The sequence below is a fragment of the Balaenoptera borealis genome (genome assembly GCF_965194805.1).
Source record: "Balaenoptera borealis genome assembly, chromosome: 3".
NCBI classification, from domain to species: domain Eukaryota; kingdom Metazoa; phylum Chordata; class Mammalia; order Artiodactyla; family Balaenopteridae; genus Balaenoptera; species Balaenoptera borealis.
The window spans coordinates 154,970,848-154,992,420 of NC_138866.1; the positions used below are offsets into that span (position 1 = coordinate 154,970,848).

At 38.6% G+C, this 21,573-nt stretch overlaps 1 long non-coding RNA gene across 1 annotated transcript in view; it reads right to left on the reverse strand.

Moving 5' to 3' along the window:
- Nucleotides 1-2,186: 2,186 nt before the first annotated feature.
- Nucleotides 2,187-21,573, reverse strand: part of LOC309625963 — a 77,466-nt gene continuing 58,079 nt past the window's right edge. The window contains exon 3 of the long non-coding RNA XR_014242839.1: nucleotides 2,187-12,798. This is a non-coding gene — a long non-coding RNA (uncharacterized lncRNA). The remainder of the gene's footprint in view (nucleotides 12,799-21,573) is intronic.

Sequence of the window (21,573 nt, forward strand, 5' to 3'; positions counted from 1 at the left end):
ATCCAGACTTGCTAGAAGCTACCCACCCCCCCACCCTACCTTCCAAAAAAGTAAGACTCAGGTCCTTTTTATCCTCTGAGGATACTCAGAGACCTGACCTGTCGAGTTGTCCATAGTCTCCATCCTCTTCCCAGTACAACTGGACTTGGATACAAACAGGCACACCAAATGACCATGAGGAAGTCTGGCCGAATGCTAAGCATTGACCCCCCAGCCTCTACTCAACTCACCTCACCTGAGCACAATCCAGGCCTGCATTGTCCTCCAATCCCCACCATCTATACATGTTCCAGACCAACTCTTCAGAATTGTCTTCATGAGATGGGACAAGGGATGGGGGGAGGCTGGGTCTAGGTTCAGAACAACCCTTGCATTTCATCCTCCTGAGATGCCTCCTCCTACAAGTCATATGTTTCACATCTTGGAGTAATCTGAGTGATACTGATCCATGTCCCAGTCCATGTTCTCCATGAGGACCTTCTGATATCTTCTGAGGAGAGTGACTCTCCCCCCATGGCAGAGAAGCTTCAGCCTCCAATCTAACATGTCTAGGAGGTGACTACGGGAGTAAGAGAAAGAAGAAAAAAGCAGAGTCAGCTGCTCTTGAATCAGTGTCTCATGAATCAGCACTCTCCCAGCTGTGGTATATGTAAGGATTTCAGAACACCAAATAATATTGAGGGTCTCACAGCCAATTTCATGTAATGTTATGAATTATGTAAATTTAACTTATGTTTTTTTAAAAATTTATTTTAATTTATTTATTTTTGGCTGCATTGGGTCTTCATTGCTGCATGTGGGCTTTCTCTAGTTGGGGTGAGCAGGGGTTACTCTTCATTGCTGTGCATGGGCTTCTCATTGTGGTGGCTTCTCTTGTTGTGGAGCATGGGCTGTAGGCGCGCGGGCTTCAGTAGTTGTGGCACGTGGGCTCAGTAGCTGTGGCTCGTGGGCTCTAGAGAGCAGGCTCAGTAGTCGTGGCGCACGGGCTTAGTTGCTCCGCTGCATGTGGGATCTTCCCAGACCAGGGCTCGAACCCATGTCCCCTTCTTTGGCAGGCGGATTCTTAACCACTGTGCCACCAGGGAAGCCCTAACTTATGTTTTAAAAGGAGATTACCAAACTGTCATATGAAATATTTAGTAAATTAGAAAATTTTTTAATTGTTTCCTAATCCTTTCACAGTATGTAAGTCATTATGCTGTATAGCTCCAACTTCTATGGTATTATATGTCAATTATATCTCAATAAAACTGAAAGGAAAATATTAGTAAATTAATAAGAAACTGAGTCAACACACTGTAAAATATAGAGCTATGTCAGTAGGAAAATAATTAAAAATTATTTGTATTCATTGTGCAAGTGACTGGAATTTGGGAAACTCTGGATAAAATAGACACCTCTGGGGATGAAAAGGTCTGTACTTTTTAAGCTGAGCCTTTACTGAAACTAGAATTTTTGTCTCTGAGAGAAAGTTGTACTGATAACCATAATGGAGGATATTGTCTTCATTTTACATGTTTTGTTTATTAAAGATCACTTGAAATGATATTTGGTTAGTTTCTTCATGATAATGAGATCCTCCCAATGTGTTATATTGTACAAATATCCTCACTTCCAATCATCTCTAATAAGTTTTTTTATTTACATGAGTGTAAAGAGGACCTTAGTAGTCTCAGTGTAGTCTCTGTCCCTGAATTGTGTTCAGATTTCAGTCTTTTAGGCATAACTCAGGCCTCCTGGTCAGAAAGTGCGTTTTAACAGTATTTTCATGTGACTCACACGCACTTTTTTTTTTAACTAAGTAGGGCAGGTGTACTTATTCTCAATTTGATAGCATTTTGAATAAGCTGGTGATCTTTTAAAAGTAATGATGCCCAGAAATACTAATTTACTGAATCCTTTTAAGTTCTGAAAATGGGAATTTTTAAATGTTTTCCAAGTAATAATGATGTAAAGCAAAGAGAACTCCTGGAGGTGAAGAAAAAGGGAAACAGCTCCCTGATTTCTTCTTGTCTTTTTACAGCATGGGAAGAAACTCTGACCTGGGTCAAGAAAGTGTGGGTGGTTTTATAGAGAGTGGGGTTCTATTAGGAGGGACAAAGGACCTAATCATTTTTCCATGTGAGAATCTGTCAATCACGTGGAATTGTCTCTCTGTCTGTCTCTCTCTCTCTCTCTCTCTAGGACTTCTTCCCTTAATAAATGAAGAATGGGAGACTTGGGAGACTCCAGGTGGCCTCATGGTTGAGGCTTCTAGATGAGTGAAAAAAGATAAAAGCAAAGTAAAAGCAGCTCAGGTTGAGTTACTCACTTTGACTTGAATATACTTCTGTGAGGAGTTACATCAGCATTATGATTGAATAAGATGTGTTTCATCATACCCCCCCTTTAATAACAACTTGGCTTCATTCACAGACCAAAGTGTCTTTGTGGGAGCTGTGGGATCCAGCAAAATATGTCAAGGGGAACAGGAGGAGTCTCACCCACCTGTGCACAGGGTATTAGGCATAGAGACCTCAGTCCCAGCTCTGGACATTGCAGTCATCTGTTAACTGGCTCCATACCCTCTTGGCTACAGCCTGGGGGTACCTGGAAAATCCTGTTTTAATCCATCACTTAAGAACGAAAGAGCTTTTGTGGATATTCAGGTTTCTTGTAGAGAAGTACTGGCATAATGTTGGGGCAAAAAAAAAAAATACATATGAGTTTGCATGCATTGAACAAAGTAAAAGGAATGGTTTCACTTGACGAACATCAAGCCTCCCCGAAGACTGAACAACTAAAGGCCAAGAGGGCTCTTCCTGGCCCATGATTTCCCCTGCAGGGGCAAGTGAGAGCATGTGAATTAACATGTAGTTTCTCCAACTGTGTGGGATGTTGCCAAAAAGGCCCATTGATTTCTTGCCCCATTCAGAGTGCTGAATTATGAGATGAATGACTGGGGTGGGAAGAGGTAGCAGATAGGATTCTTAGAAGAAATTGATGTGATGCAGATTCTACCTGCTGTATCACAGACTCCATCAAGAAGCCCATCCATGAGCAAATAGGGATGCCTTACACGTGGATCCTCCCAACTAGCCAGTGGGCACCCTCAGTGCTCTTAACACATTATACAACTATCCACTGTGGCTAGTTTACTTGGTGCTCACAACCAAGGCAGTGAGGGAAGGCTTTGGCTGACAGCTTGATAACACACAAAGGAAGCTGGCTCACATCTGCAGGCCAGAGACAGATCATAAATTTCTGCATTAGCACCACCCTTAGGAGAAGAAAAGGGACTCTATCATCAGCCCCCAGCCTATTGTGTTGCTAGATAAAAATAGAGCATATAAGCTCAAGAATTCTGCCAAAAGATGAAATAAGAAGCATGAAACACTTTTATACATAGAAGGTCTGAGAAAGCCTCAGACACTCTATGTCTAGAGGGCCAACAGAAGGTGTTTTTCTCCTGAAGACAATTAGCAAACACTGGAGTAGGTGGCTGCTACTTCAAAAGTGAAGACAGAAGCACAAAACGCCAGGAACATTTTTTTTTCAAAAATCAAAGTAACCTAACACAACTAAAGGATTACAGAGTCTTCCAGTTATTAATCCCAAAGACTTTGAAATCTGCAATCTACCTAATAAATAATTCAAAAACACTGTTATAAGAAACCACAGTGAGCTACAAGGAAAGATTGAAAGACAATTCAGTGAAATCAGAAAAAACATGAAGAAAACAAAAATAGACAAAAACTGTAAAAAAAAAAAAAAAAAAAAAAAAAAGGAACCAAAAACATTCTGGGGATGAAATGAAAAATGCAATAGAAAAGTCTATAGCTACAATAGCTTTTTTAAAAATATGCAGAATAAAATGAAGTGTATTGTGACGTTAAAAATATAAAAGAATTAAAAATGGAACATTTACAGGCCTACAAAGATAAGTTTCTATCAACATAAAACGGACTGTTTTAACTATGAGTTATTTTATGTATGCCTCATGGTAACCCCAAAGCAAATATTTTTAGTAGAATCACAAACACTAAAAAAGGAAACAGAGCATACCAACATGGTAAACCACCCATTATAAAGGTAGACAGAACCAGAGGGGAAAAAGAAACAGTGGAAATGTAAAACAGGGGTCCCCAACCCCCGGACCATGGACTGGTACTGGTCCGTGGCCTGTTAGGAACTGGGCCGCACAGCAGGAGGTGAGTGGTGGGCAAGCAAGAGAAACTTCATCTGTATTTACAGCAGCTCCCCATCACTCGCATTACCACCTGAGCTCTGCCTCCTTTCAGATCATTGGCAGCATTAGATTCCATAGGAGCGTGAACCCTACTGTGAACTGGGCATGTGAGGGATCTAGGTTGCATGCTTCTTATGAGAATCTAATGCCTCATGATCTGAGGTGGAGCTGAAGCGGTGATGCTAGCACTGGGGAGCGGCTGCAAATACGGATTATCATTAGCAGAGAGGTTTGCTGCACAGAGACCATAACAAATCAATTGCTTGCAGACTCATATCAAAACCCTATCAATGGGGCTTCCCTGGTGGCGCAGTGGTTGAGAATCTGCCTGCCAATGCAGGGGACACGGGTTCAAGCCCTGGTCTGGGAAGATCCCACATGCCGCGGAGCAACTGGGTCCGTGAACCACAACTACTGAGCCTGCGTGTCTGGAGCCTGTGCTCCGCAACAAGAGAGGCCACGATAGTGAGAGGACTGCGCACCGCGATGAAGAGTGGCCCCGCTTGCTGCAACTAGAAAAAGCCCTCCCACAGAAACGAAGACCCAACACAGCCAAAAATAAATTAATTAATAAATTTAAAAAAAAAAAAAAAAAAAACCCTATCAGTGAGTGGCAAGTGAAAGCAAGCTCAGGGCTCCCACTGATTCTGCATTATGGTGAGTTGTATAATTATTTCATTATATATTACAATGTAATAATAATAGAAATAAAGTGGACTATAAATATAATGTGCTTGAATTATCCTGAAACCATCCCCACCTCCCACTCCGTGGAAAAATTGTCTTGCATGAAACTGGTCCCTGGTGCCAAAAAGGTTGGGGAACACTGATATAAAACATTCAGAAAGCAATTAATAATATGGCAGTAATAAGTCCTTACGTATCAAAATTCACTCTAAATATAAGTGGATTTAATTTACAAATTAAAGCCACAGAGTGGCTGGATGTATAAAAAATATATAAGGTACAATTATATTCTGCATATAAGACACTCATTTCAGCTTTAAGACACACATATACTCAAAATAAAGAGGTGGAATATTATATTCCATGCAAGTAGAAGCCAAATAATGTGGGGGTAGCCATACTTATATCAGACAAAACAGACTTTAACAAGAACAATATCAAGACACAAAGAAAGTCATTATATTCAATATAATGATACAAAGGTCAACATATCAAGAAGATGTAACAATTGTAAACAGATACACACCCAACACCAGAGCACCTAAATATATTAAGCAAATGCTAACAGATCTGAAGGGAGAAAAAAACAATACAATAATAGTAGGGAACTTCAATACTCCACTCTCAGCAGTGGATAGATCATCCATATAGTGGATGAGCAAGGATTTATGTATATAGACCAGTGTATACACCAAATGGACTGAACAGGCATATATAGAACATTCCATCCAGCAACTTGTTCTCAAGTGCACATGGAACATACTCCGGGATAGATTATATGAAAAACGATGTCTTAGCAAATTTAAGAAGATCAGAATCATACCAACTATCTGAACACAATGATATAAAACTAGAAAGCAATGAGTATATCTGGAAAATCTACAAAGAAGGGAAAACTACACAGTGCACTTCCAAAAAAGTCTATGAGTCAAACAAGAAAAGGAAAACTTTTTAAAAACTTTAAAGCAAATGATAATGGAGACACAACTTACCAGATCCTATGAGATGCTGCAAAAGCATTCCAGAAAGGAAAGTGTATAGCGATAAGTGCAAATGGCAAGAAATTAGAAAGTGCCTAAATAATCTAACTCGACATATCGAGGAACTAGAAAAATAAGAAATTTATCCTAAAGTTAGCAGAGGGAAGAATATAATAAAGACTAGAGTGGAAATAAATAAAATAGATACAAGAAAATCAATAGAAAGGATCAACAAGCTAAAAGCTGGATTTTCAAAAAATATATAATTCACAGACTTTTAGCTAGACTAGGAAAAAAGAAGACAAAATTAGAAATGAAAGAGGAGACATTACCACTGATACTACAGAAATACATAGGATCATAAGACTACTATGGATAGTACATATAGTACTGCAAGTATTGGTATTAGCTGGAGCAATTAGGCAAGACAAAGAAAGACATCTAACTAAGAAAGTAAGAACTAAAATTGTCATTATTTGAAGATATAACTTTCTATATAAAAAATCCTAATGAAGCAACCAAAAAGTTGTAACTAATCAACAAAGTATGTAAAATTGCACTGTATAAAATCAACACACATAATCAGTTGTATTTCTATACACAAATAGTGAAACATCTCTCTGAAAAAATAAAGAAGACTAATTTACAATACCATCAAAAAAAAATAAATTACTTAGGAATAAATTTAACAAAGTTGGTGAAACGTCTCTACGTTGAACACGACAAGGCATTGATAAAATAAATTGAAGACACTAACAAATGGGAAGATATCCTATGCTCATAGGTTGGAGGAATTTCTAAGATTTAAAAGTCCTTATTAGTTCAACACCATCTGTAGATTCAAAGAAACCTCTCCCAAAAATCCAATGACATTCTCTACAGAAATAGAAAAATCAATTCTAAACTTTCTATCAAACCAGAAAAGAACTGAATACAATTCTGAGAAGAAGAAAACCAGAATCATCACAGTTCCTAATTTCAAGCTCTACTACAATCTATACTATTTAAAACAGTATGGTGCTAGCATCAAAACAGACACCCAGACCAGAGGGACAGAATAAAGAGCCCAGAATTAAACCCCCACATAGAAGGTTAACTAATTTTTGACAAGGTAGCCAAGAACAACCATGGGGAAATAATAGTGTCTTCAATAAATGGTGTTGGAAAACCTGGATAAACTCAAGCAAAAAGTAAATCTGGACCCTTATCTTAAATCACTCAAAAGAATGAACTCAAGATGGGTGAAAGACTTGAACCTAAGACCTGATACCATAAAAGTCCTAAAAGAAACATAAGAAACTCCTCTGAATTTGTTTTGATGACTTTTTGAATATGACACCAAAAGCACAAAAAACAAAGGCAGAAGTCAACAAAGGAGAATAAATCAAACTTCAAAGCTTCTATACAACAAATTAAAAAATCAATAAAATGAAAAGTCAACCTACTTTTGGGAAAAGATGCAGAAAAAATGGGGAAAAATGTGGACCATATATTGGATAAAAGGCACATAATTAAAATACCTAAAAAAAAAGCCTCATAAAATACATATGAAACCAAACAATGGTTTGGTTTCATGAATGGGCAAAGGAAATGATTTTTTTTTTTTAAAAAGACATACAGATGACCGATAGGTATATAAAAATGTCATCCTGACTAATCATAAGAACAATGCAGGGCTTCCCTGGTGGCACAGTGGTTGAGAATCTGCCTGCCAATGCAGGGGACACGGGTTCGAGCCCTGGTCTGGGAAGATCCCACATGCCACGGAGCAACTGGGCCCGTGAGCCACAATTACTGAGCCTGCGCGTCTGGAGCCTGTGCTCCGCAACAAGAGAGGCCGCGATAGTGAGAGGCCTGCGCACCACGATGAAGAGTGGCCCCCACTTGCCGCAACTAGAGAAAGCCCTCACACAGAAACGAAGACCCAACACAGCCATAAATAAAAATAAATAAATTAATTAAAAAAAAATCTGTTTAAAAAAAAAAAAGAACAATGCAAATCAAAACCACAACACGATATTATCTTGCACTGGTTAGAATGGTTATCATTAAATAACAAGAGATAATGAGTGTTGGTGAGGATGTGGACAAAAGGGAACACTTGTGAACTGTTAGTGGGGATATATGTTTTGCAGCAACTAAGTAAAACAATATGAAGGTTTCTCAAAACTTTAAAAATACATATACTATATGATCCAGCAATTCCACTTCTGGGTATTTATCCAAAGAAAATAAAAGCACTAACTTGAAAAGATACATGCACCTCCATATTTACTGCAGCATTATCCACAATAGCCAAGATATGGAATCAACCTAAATTCCTATCAACTGATGAATGGATAAGACAAATGTGATATTTATATTTATATATTTATATTTACATACAATGAATATTATCAGTCATTAGAAAGAAGAAAATTCTACCATTTTCAACATTGAGTACCTTGGGTAAGTTATGCTGAGATAAGTCAAAAAGAGAATGAAAAATACTATGTGATATCATCTATTTATAAAATTAAAAAAAAAAAAGCCAAACTCACAAAAACAACCAGTAGAATGTTGGTTGCCAGGGGCTGGGGTGTGGGGAATAGGAGAGATGTTATTTAAGGGTACAAACTTTTAACTAATAGTAAATAATTCCTAAAGATCTGATGCACAGTATAGAGAATCTAGACAGTGGTATTTTATTATAATCATCAAGCTTGCTAAGAGACTAGAACTTAATTTTTCTAAACACAATAAAGAAATAGTAATGATAACTACTGCTACAATGGCAATCATAGTATAATACGTAAATGTATCAAATCACCATGTTGTACACCTTAAATTCAAATATTATATGTTAAATATATTGTAAGGAAAAAAAGAAATGCTAAAAAGTATCATCAATATCAAAACAGGTCAAGCAGAAGAAATTTTCTGTGAGTTAGAAGACAGTAAGTTGAAAATATCCACTCAGAGGAGAACAAAGAGAAAAAGAGTGAAGAATAACTATGTGATCTATAGGATAAAATCAAAAGAAACATTCTGTGAATTACAGAGACTTAGAAGGAAAAAATAGAGACAGAAAGCTTCTTTAAAGAAATAGTGGCTGAGAACTTTCCAAATCAGGGGAGAGATTTGGATATCCAAGTTCATGAAGCTCATAGATACCAAACTCAACTCAAAAAACTATCTTCTCCAAAACACATTAGAGTAAAACTGTCAACTATCAAAAGCAAAGAATCTTAAAAGCAGCAGGAGGAGAGGAACTTATAACTTACAACAGAACCCTCATAAGGTTATCCACTGATTTCGCAACAGAAACCTCACAGGTCAGGAGAGGGTGGGATAATAGATTCAAATTGTTCAATTTAAAAAAAAAAAGTCAACCAAGATAATCGTCTCCATCATAGCTGTCCCTCTTAAATGGAGAGATTAAAAACTCTTTCAAAAAAAAAAAAAAAAAGCTGAGAGAGTGCATCATCACTAGCTCTGTCTTAAAAGAAATTCTAAAAGAGTTTCTCAAGCTAAAATAAAACTAAATAGTACCATGAAAACATATGAGAATACACAATAGACTTGTAAACATAAGTATATAGTTAAGGTAGGAATACTTAAATAGTGTGATATGGTGGTGTGTTAACCAGTTAACTTTAGTATAAAGGTTAAAGTATGTGATGATTAAAATAACTGCAGCTATAATCATTTTAATGTATAAACAATATACAAAGAGCTAAACTCCACAAAATTTTATGGAGGGGAGTAAAAGAGTAGATTTTTTGTATGTGATGGAACTTAAATTGTTATCAACATAAAATAGTGTTATATCTATAAGATGTTTTCTGTGAGCCTCATGGAACCACAAAGCAAAAACCTAGAGTAGATTTAGAAAATAAAAAGAGAAGGAAATCATAATATACCACTACACAATATCACTCATTCACAAAAAAAAGGAGAAGAGGAAGAAAGGAACAAGAAACAACAAAACATCCAGAAAACCATAAGATGGCATTGGTTAGTCCTTACCTACCAATAATTACTATAAACATAAATATATTAAATTCTTTAGTCAAAAGTCAGAGAGTGGCTAGACAGATAAAAATTCATGATCAAACTATAAGCAGCCTATCAGAGACTCACTTCAATATTAAAAACACAAATAGGCTCAAAATGAAGCACTGGAACAAGATATTCCACACAAGTGGAAACCAAAAGAAAGCAGAGGTAGCTACAGTTACACAAGACAAAAATAAAAATCAGCCAAAAGCTGCAACAACAACAAAAATAAGGTCATTATATAATGATAACATTGTCAATTCATCAAGAATACAATCATAAATAAATGTGCCTTAACAGTGGAGGACTTATGTTAAGCAAATACAGATTTGAAGATAGAAATAGACAATACAAAAAAAAATTGTAGGGATCTTTCATACCCAACTTTGAACAATGAATCCAGAAAGAAAATCAATGAGGAAGTACTGAACTTGAATTATACGTTAGACCAAATGGACTTAACAGACAAAAACAGAGCAGTCCATCAAACAGGGGCAGAATACATATTCTTCTCCAGTGCACACTGAACATTCTGTAGGACAGATCATGTGATGGGTCACTAAACAAGTCTTAGCAAATTTAAGAAGACTGATATCATACTAAGTATTTTTTCAACTACAATGGTAAGAAACCAGAAATGAACAACAGGAAGAATCTGGAAAATTTACAAGTATGTGGAAATTAAACAACACAATCCTAAAGAATCAATGGGCTAAAGAAAAAATTTAAAAATAAAAAATAAAAAGACTGAATCATGAAGAAATAAAACAATCTGAACAGGCCAAATTACTATTAAGGAGATTGAATCAGTTCTCAAAAACCTCCCAGCAAAAATTTGTATTTTATAAATACACTAGGGGAGACACACACAATGATATAAGGTAGAGCTACTGGTTCTGAATCCCTGATTTTGTAGAAAATATTTATCATTTGAGTTGAGCTATATTTCAGAAATTTAACACAATTGAGCATACATTAACAATATGATTCTTGTAAACTTTTTTGAAAATACAAAGAAGTGATAAAGAAGAGTATGTCTGTTAGATGAGTGTGGAGTATAATGGAAACTTAGAAGAGTCTTGACTGATTACAACTTCCACTTGTAAAGCCAATGTCTTTAATAAAGAAAGGTGAAAATGTTCATTTTTCAAAAACAAACTACAAACGAAAACTAAGAAGAAATGGGAATTTCCAGATTTACTGTGATGGTTTATGCACATTTCTCAGTGAATCACACAAAACCCTTATTAAAGATAAAAGAAATATTTGAACATCATGGAGGAATCTGCAGAAAGCACCTAAACCAGTGAACATCAGGTGTATTGGGACAAATGATTATCAGGTGACGGAAGCAGGCAAGACATTATCACTGCTGTGGTATTCTCGGTGAAAATACGTAAGAAAATCATCTGAAACTATCATGAAAAAAATGTAAGTTTATGCAAATTTCAGTCCACATATACTTCTGATGTTCCCTGACTCTTAATTGTGTATTTAAATAGTAAGTCTTTCTTATAAATATAGAGAGCAAGTCTCTCCTAATTACTTTTTTTTTTTCAGAACTTTGCATTATCTAGATCACTAATGCCATCCCATTTAAAAGTGCATTTTCTGGGACTTCCCTGGTGGTGCAGTGGTTAAGAATCCACCTGCCAATGCAGGGGACACGGGTTTGAGCCCTGGTCTGGGAAGATCCCACATGCACAGAGCAACTAAGCCCATGTGCCACAACTACTGAGCCTGCGCTCTAGAGCCTGCGTGCTGCAACTACTGAAACCTGTGTGCCTAGAGCCGGTGCTCTGCAACAAGAGAAGCCACTGCAACGAGAAGCCCACACACCGCAACAAAGAGTAGACCCCGCTCACCGCAACTAGAGAAAGCCCGCGGGCAGCAACAAAGACCCAACGCAGCCAAAAATAAATAAATAAATTTATTTAAAAAAATTTAAAAAAAGAAAAGTGCATTTTCTTAATCCTGGTGTGATAAGTTGTTGCATTCAGATGTACATTAATCATTTCACTTTCCCCTTATTCACTAATAGCTCAACATCCAAAATTATCCCATAGGGAATTTTGGATATTAATGCCTTCCCATGTAGATCTTTCACAAAGGGAATCATTTCAATAGTTGAGTGTCATTCTCCATGCTCTACAGGGAGCCTGGATGCAGACAATGGGGAAAAGGCTCTGGAACACAGGGTAGAAGTATTCTAAAGTGCTGACTTTGACTATCACAAGAAGGAAAAAAGTAAGTAGTTGAAAATGACCTTGCTAGGCACATAAGAAGTAGAGAGTTAAAGATTTGTAGGTTCTTGGGCTTCCCTGGTGGCGCAGTGCTTGCGAGTCTGCCTGCCAATGCAGGGGACACGGGTTCGAGACCTGGTCTGGGAGGATCCCATATGCCACGGAGCAACTAGGCCCATGAGCCACAATTGCTGAGCCTGCGCGTCTGGAGCCTGTGCTCCGCAACAAGAGAGGCCGCTATAGTGAGAGGCCCGCGCACCGCGATGAAGGGTGGCCCCCGCTTGCCACAACTGGAGGGGGCCCTCGCACAGAAATGAAGACACAACACAGCCATAAATAAATAAATAAATAAAATTTAAAAAAGATTTGTAGGTTCTTAATCCACGACATTTCAGGAGGAAAAGCAGACAGAGCCTCTGACCCAGGACAGGACAGTTACCTGAGAAGCTGCCATTTCCTCCTCTCCTTCCTCCTGCTCTGGGTCGTTTTCTTATTGATATGATGTTGAGGAATCACATTGGTATCTTGAAAATATGCCTTCAGTGGCGTCAGCACAGCTCCTTCACCTCTTCCCACAACACCAACAGGCTAAAGGACCTTGAAATGCTGAAACGGCAACCTTCTGAAAAAGAGATTCAGGAACAATGAGCTCCTGCATGGAGACCGAACTGTGAGCTTTTTCTTTCCTGCCAACACATGCTCTCCCCTCACACAGATGCCCCAAAACTTCCGCTACAGCACAGAGTAAGTTGGCTACACTGACCTGCCCTTTCCAATGTCTCCCCAAAGGCAAAAGGACTGAAGACTGCAAACAACTATCACCAGGTACCAGTAGCCCTTGGGCTTGGGCTTAAACCGGGCCTAACCTTAGAATCACCTGGAGTTAAAACAACTCGGATGCTCCCACCCAGATCAATAGACTCTGTGGGGAGGGCACAGGTGATGTTATTTCTAAATACTCATCATGTAATACTAATGGGAAATTGCATGGGAACCACGTAGCAAATGTTTCTTCTGAAGCTTTAAAGTGCGTACAAATTTGGGGGGAAGCAGGGCCCACTCTTAAGTTATGAATCTCCTGTAGGGCTCAAAAAATGACATCTTTTACGAGTTTTCTTGTTCATGCAGATGTTACTCCCTCAGATCCATATTCAGTAGCACTGAGATAGAGATCAGGCATAGCACACCTGAGACCACTGAGTAGTGTGAAGGCTTCAGAGAATTTCCAGAAGTGCAGGTTCCCTGGGCCTGATTCCTAGGGGCCGAGTTCCTCCTGGAATAGGTGTTGTCTTGTTGTTGCCTATGGTAGATGCTGCTTGGTTGGTGGAAATCATGTGGTGGGTTTAGGGATGTGTGAGGGGTCACCCTTAGAAATCTTCCCAAAGGTACCCTTTGTCCTCAGGTCCTTTAGCCCCCTCTCCTCTCAGGGCCCACTTGACAGACAGGACTACCCAGGGACAGGGCAGGTCCACCTGTCCTCAGGTGAGCTGAGACTCCATACCCCAAAAGATGCAGAGCACAAAGTTGTTTACATCACAGATCTGTTTGAAAATAAACCAAAGGCAGCAAGGAAGGGTGGATTAACATTTTGGGTTGGGAATGGACAGAAGACTTTGAAAATGATGCCATGAATGCATATTTGATGATTAACAAAGGAAGTTGTGATCTATGTTAAGTAATAAAGCACATTATACCTGAATTAACAGATCAGATTTTTCATTCATTGTATGTTTGTCTATGTGTGTGTGTTATAAATTGTGGTGCCACAGTTTGTTCTCCCCATCTCCCCTTACGTGTTTATACTTTCTCACATTTTTAATATATTTTTATTTATTTATTTTGGCTGCACTGGATCTTAGTTGAGGCATGCAGGATCTTCGCTGCAGCATATTTAGCTGCAGCATGTGGGATTTTTTTTTTTTTTAGTTGCAGCATGTGGGCTTCTTAGTTGTGGGATGCATGTGGGATCTAGTTCCCCCACCAGGGATCAAACCCGGGCCCCCTGCATTGGGAGTGCGGAGTCTTACCCACTGGACCACCAGGGAAGTCCCTATACTTTCTCACATTTTAAAAAGCACATTGATTAAGGTAAAAATTAGAGAAAAGCATATCCACTTTTTCAAATATTCTCTTAGAATTCTGAATCTTTAAAAAATTTTATTAAAAATTTCTTTTTAATTTTTATACAACTTTAAAGGTTACTTTTCACTTACAGTTACTATAAAATATTGGTTATTTTCCCCAATATGTATGTTGTACAATATGTCTTTCAGCTATCTTACAACGAATTGTTTGTACTTTCCACTCCCCAACTCCTATATTGCCCCTCCCCCCTCCTCACTGGTAGTTTGTTCAATATATCTCTGAGTTTGCTTCTTTTTTGTTATATTTACTAGTTTTGTTTTATTTTTTAGATTCTACATATAAGTGATATCATACAGTATTTGACTTTCTTTGTCTGACTTATTTCACTTAGCATAATGCCCTCCAAGTCCATCTATGTCGCTACAAATGGCAAAATTTCATTTTTTCGTGGCTGAATAGTATTGTATTGTACATATATACCACATCTTCTTTTTTTAATTTTTATTTTATATTGGAGTATACTTGATTTACAGTGTTGTGTTAGTTTCAGGTGTACAGCCAAGTAATATATATATATATTTTCAAATTATTTACCTGTTTAGATTATTACAGAATATTGAGCAGAGTTCTCTGTGCTATACACTAGGTCCTTGTTGGTTATCTGTGTGGGTATGTCAATCCCAAACTCTCAATTTATCCCTCCCACACATACACACCTTTCCCCTTTGGTAACCATAAATTTGTTTTCTAAGTCTGTGAGTCTGTTTTGTAAATAAGCTCATTTGTATCATTTTTTTTAGATTCCACATGTAAGTGATATCATATGATATTTGTCTTTCTCTGTCTGACTTTCTTCACTTAGTATGATAATCTCCAGGTCCATCCATGTTGCTTCAAATGGCATTATTTCACTGTTTTTAATGGCCGAGTAATATTCCATTGTATATATGTACCACATCTTCTTTATCCATCCATTCATCTGTTGATGGACATTTAGGTTGCATCCATGGCTTGGCTGTTGTAAATAGTGCTGCAATGAACACTAGGGTGCATGTATCTTTTTGAGTTATGTTTTTTTCTGGATATATGCCCAGGAGTTGGATTGTTGGCTCATATGGTAGTTCTATTTTTAGTTTTTAAAGGAACCTCCACACTGTTCTCCATAGTGATTGTATCAATTTACATTCCCATTAGCACCATAGCAGGGTTCCCTTTCCTTCCACCCCTTCACTAACATTTTTTCTTTGTAGACTTTTTGATGATGGCCATTCTGACTGATGTGAGGTAATACCTCATTGCAGTTTAGATTTGCATTTCTCTGATAATGTTTCAACATTGATGTACCTTGGGTAAGTTATATTGAGATAAGACAAAAAGAGAAAAGAGTTTTGGTAGCTAAATTTCCTCAAGTTTCATCCATGTTGTAGCATATTCCTAGATCTTTTCCTTCTGAAGACTGAATAATATTCTATTATATGTGTATACCACATTTTGTTTATCCAGGAACTAGTGGATGAACACTTAGGTTGCCTTCATACTTTAGCTACTGTGAATATTACTGCTATAAACAGTGGAGTACAAATATTTCTTCAAGACACTGCTTTCAATTCTTTTGGGTATACCCCAAAGTAAAATTACTGGATCATGTAGTAATTCTACTTTTCAGTATCAGAAAAAATCACCATACTGTTTTGCAAAGCAGCTGTATCGTTCTACATTCCCACTGACATAGCACAATGGTTTCAGTTCCCTCACATCCTCACCAATTCTTGTTTTCTGCTTGTGTGTGTGCATACACACAAATATATAAATATGTATCTAGTGATATGGTGCATATTTTCAAGTGCTTGTCATTTGTACATCTTCTTTTGGAGAAATATCTATTCAAGTCTTTTGTCCATTTTTGAATCAGGGTGTTTGCTTTTTTTTTTTGAGTTGTAGGAGTTCTCTGTATATTCCGAATAGAAATCCCTTCTCAGATATATGGCTTTAAAATATTTTCTCCCATCTTATGGGTTGCCATTATATTATGTTTATGGTTTCTTTGATACACATTTTTAAAAATTTATGTACTGCCATTTATTTATCTTTTGTTAGTTATTCCTTTGTTTCATATTGAAGAAAACACTGCCAAATCCAATATCATGAAGCTCTTGTCCTATGTCTTCTTCTAAGACTTTTATTGTTTTGGGTCTTATGTTGAGTTTCTTGATACATTTTTATTAATTTTTGTATATGATGTTAGGTTAGCATCCATCTTCCTTCTTTTGCATGTTGACAACAAGACTTCCCAGCACCATTTGTTGAAGACTGTCCTTTCTACTTTGAATGGACTTGGCAAATTGTCAAAAATCATTTGTCCATATATCAAGGTTTATTTCTGGGTGCTCTATTCTATTCTATTTGTTGTGAATAATGGAGAAAACAGTATAATCTATCCAGGTTGATGAAGAACATAAAGAAAGACCAGCACTAGATTTAGAAGGGCAATATAGGAGAGCAGAGAATAAAAGGCAGTGTGAGAGAAAATCTTGTATTTGCAAGATAATGGAAATATGATCATGCTAGAACCACTAAAAGCCTGACCTTGAACAAGAGAGTAAATATTTTAGCAAGGAACATAATACTTACCCATCTCTGGGAAATATAGTATGGGCATAAAGAGGAACCACAAATAAATATATGTGAAAGGGAAGGGTTTTCATGGTGTGAGAATATTGTGGGATTTGAAATACAATTTACTTCTATTCTACCATTGTCTCTAAAATTTATCAAAGTGTATATACCAGCAATTCCAATTCTGGTAATATGTTTGACAGGCTTACATATGAACTTCAGCAGACCAGTAAATGTACATTCATAGTAGGACTGTTCCCTAAAACAAAACAAAACAAAACCTGGAAAGACTATAAAGAGGAAGATAGGTAAATTTACTTTGTTAACACACACACAGATGCCATGATCGTTAACAGTCCAAAAACAGAGGGAGAGCATGGGTGCAAGATGTTCCCCAGGCTGGCGGTGTGGTGCAGAGTTTGAGGGTAACACAGGTAGAAAAGGCTTTTGTCAAGTCCTTGATTTTTGAGTTAGGTAGATTCACAGGTAACTTTTATTTCAAAATGAATGTATGCACTATACAAATTTTTAAACCAGGAGAAGTAAACATGAGTGATAAGAAATTTCAAACTGTTACAATTCAAACAGGATATTAGAAAAAATTAAATAATATGATTTAAGGGCTTCCCTGGTGGCGCAGTGGTTAAGAATCCGCCTGCTAATGCAGGGGACATGGGTTCGAGCCCTGGTCCAGGAAGATCCCACATGCCGTGGAGCATCTAAGCCTGTGGGCCACAACTACTGAGCCTGTGCTCTAGAGCCCATGAGCCACAACTACTGAAGCCCACATGCCTTGAGCCCATGCCCCACAGCAAGGGAAGCCACTGCAATGAGAAGCCCTCGCACTGCAATGAAGAGTAGCCCCTGCTCGCCACAGCTAGAGAAAACCCACGTGCAGCAATGAAGACCCAACATAGCCAAAAATAAAAAAGTAAATGAATTTATTTAAAAAATAATATGATTTAAGAATGAAGTAGAGATTGTCCAACATGATGGCATGGAAGGACCCTGAGCTCAATTCCTCTCCCTAGCACACCAAAATCACAACTATTTACAGAACAGCAATTGATGGAAAAGGCTGGAACCTATCATAAAATATCTTCTACAGGTAAGGACATAAAGAAGACACCACAACCAGACAGGTGGGGGGGGAAATCTCGGTATAGTCAAGACTGATACCCCCAGGTGGGTGACCCACAAATGGGAAAATAATTACAATTTCTGAGGTTCTCCCAGAGAGTGAGGGATATGAACCCCACGTTGGGTTCCCCAGCCCAGGGTCCTGTGCTGGGAAGAAGAGTCCCTAGAATGATGGGCTTTGAAGACCAGTAGGGCTTATTTTCCAGAGAGCCAGAGGACTGTGTGAAATAGAGACTCTACTCTTGAGGGTGCACACAAAATCCCACATGCTCTGAGACACAGGGCAGAACAGTAATTTGAAAGGATCCTGGGTCATACCTACCTCCTGATCTTGGAGAGTCTCCTGGAGAGGCAGGAGGCAACTACAGGACATCCTCAGGGACATAGACTCTGGCAGCAGCCACTTTTGGGAGCTCCTTCTACCTTGTGGACACTGGTACTAGCAAGCATAATTTCAGAATCCTCCCTTTAGCTTATTAGCCTCAAGACCTAGCCCCATACATTTCCACAAGTCTATAGACAGAAGTAGTAGGATGCCACAGGCCAAGCAACTAACTGAGCAGGGACAGAGCCCCATCCACCAGCAGACAGGCTGCCTTAAGATACTCTCAAGTCCACAGCTGCCCCTGGACTTGACTCCAACCACTAGAAGCCCTAGGACCATGCTCCACACACCAGTGCACAGGCACTATATCCAGGACCCCCAGGACCCTCTAGCCAGAGACCCTGGTTCCCAACTCCACCCACCAGTGGGCAGGCACAAGCCCCAGAATCCCCGGCCCCTCCAAGAAGTGAGCCTGTTCTAGCCTTGGGACCAACCTCACCCATCAGCAGGTGGTCACCACCCAGGGACTCGCTGGAACTTGGCCTAACCAACAGCAAACCTGCTCTAGCCTTGGGACCAGCTTCACAAACCAACAGGCAGACACCATTCCCAGGTATACCACTGCCCAGCAGCCTGTGGAACCAGCCCACTCACTAGCAGGCCAGAACAAGCCCTAAGACTGGCTGGGCCCTGGCAGCAACCACTACTGAGCCTGCTCAAGCTTTACAACCAGCCCCACCTACCAGTGGATAGACAGCAGACCTAGGACTACCACAGCCCAGCAGCCTGCAGACCCAGCCTAAACACCAGCAGGCCAGCACCAGCCATGGACTCAGCTGGGTCCTGATCTTACCCATCAGAATGCCAGCACAGGATTTGGGATGCTCCAGACCCCACAGCCAGCTGTGTCAGGAACAGTGGTCCAACAACACTTCTAGGAACCCTGGGCTCTACATCTAGAGCCCAGGACCTGGCTCTGCCTGCCAGTAAGCCAGCATAGCCCCAGGACTTGGCTTTATACACCAGTGGTTGGTCACTAGGCATGATATCTCCTGGACCCCAACTCCACCCACAAGTGAGCCAGCAGTAGATTCAGTGTTGCCCAGGACTGTGTGCAGCCAGCTGCCTCACAATTCTGTCCCACCAAGAAGTACTGACAGCCTCCATACAAGGCAGAACCTGTCAAACAACCAGACTGGGGGCAGCCAAGCCTACCAGACTACCCACAGTAGTCAGCCCACCACAACAGAAGGACCCAAGCAGCCCACATAGAGGGTACACCTAGAGCATATAGTTCTAGTGACCAGGGGAGAGTGGGCTGCTGGGACACATAGGACATCTCCTACAAAAGGCCACTTCTCCAAGGTCAGTAAATGTAACTAACCTACCAGAAGCATAGCAAGAAAATGAGGTGACAGAGAAACATGATCCAAATGAAGGAACAAGATAAGAACAAAGAAGAAGATCTAAGTGAAGTGGAGATAGCCAATCTACCCAAGGAAGACTTCAAGGTAATGATTATAAAGATGATCAAAGAACTCAGGAGAAGAATGGACGACCAGAGCAAGAAGTTTTTAAAAAAGAGTTAGAATCTTAAAGAACAACCAAACAGAGATGAGGAATACGTAACTGAAATGAAAAATACACTAAAAGGAAACATGTAGACTAAATTATATAGAGAAATGAATCAGAAAACTGGAAGATAGAATACTGGAAATCACTGAAGGTGAACAACAACAAAAAGTAGGATAAAAGAAATGAGGACATTTTAACAGACCTCTGAAACAACATCAGGAGCACTAACATTTGCATTATAGTGGTCCCAGAAGGAAAAGGGAAAGAGAAAGAGGCAGAGAACATACTTGGAGACACAAAAGCTGAAAAATTGCCTTACCTGGGAAAGAAAACAGACATTCAAGTCCACTAAACACAGTACGCCCCAAACAGGATCAACTGAAAAAGGACCATACCAAGACTCATTGCAATTAAAATGGCAAAAATTGAAGATAAAGAGAGACTATTAAAAGGAGCAAAGGAAAAGCAACAAGTTACATACATGGGAACTAGCATAAGGTCATCTCCTGACTTTTCAGGATAAACTCTGCAGACCAGAGTGGGTGGTATGGTATATTTAAAGTGATGAAAGGGAAAACCCTGTAACCAAAAATGCTCTACACAGCAAGGCTCTCCTTCAGATTTGATGGAGCGATCTAAAGTTTTATAGAGAAGCATAACTAAAAGAGTTCAGCATCACCAAACCAGCTTTATGAGAAATATTAAAGGGGTTAAGTGAAAAAGAAAAGACCACAACTGAAACATGAAAATTACGAAAGGAAAAACCTCACTGGTAAAGGCAAATATTCAGTAAATGTAGTAAATCAACCATGTACACAGCTAGTAGGAAGGATAAAAGAAAAAGTAGTAAAATCACCTATATTCACAATAAAGGGACACACAAAACAAGTAGGTATAAAATATGATATCAAAACCAGTACTTGTGAGGGAAGGAGAGCAAAAATGCAGGGTTGTTAATATGCATGTGATATTAAGAGATCAGCAACCTAAAATCATCATACACACACACACATATATAAATGTCCTGGTAACTATAAACCAAAAATCAATAATAGATAAACACACACAAAACAAACAAACACAAAACAACTGAAAGAAATCCAAACATAATATTAAAGATAGTCCTCACATCACAGGGGAAGAGAAAAAAGAAGAAAGGAACACTGAAGAAATTAATGAGGAATTCCAAAAATACCTGGAGACAAATGAAAATGAACACTGAATGATCCAAAATCTATGGGACACAGCCAACAGTGATACAAGTTTCATCTCAGGAAACAAGAAAAAATATCAAATAAACCACCTAACATTACACCTGGAGCAACTAGAAAAAGAAGAAAAACAAAACTCAAAGTAGGTAGAAACATAGGAAATATAAAGATCAGAGTAGATTTTTTTTTTTAATAGCTACTAAAAATTCAATAGAAAAGATCAATGAAACTAAGGGCTGGTTCTCTGAAAAGATAACACAAAATTGATACACATTTACCCAGACTCATTGAGAAAAACAGAGAGGGCCCAAATCAATAACATCAGAAATGAAAAAAGAGAAGCTACAAATGACACAACAGAAACACAAAGGATCATAAGAAATTAATATGAACAACTATATATGCCGATAAAATGAACAAAGTAGAAGAAATGGACAAATTCCTA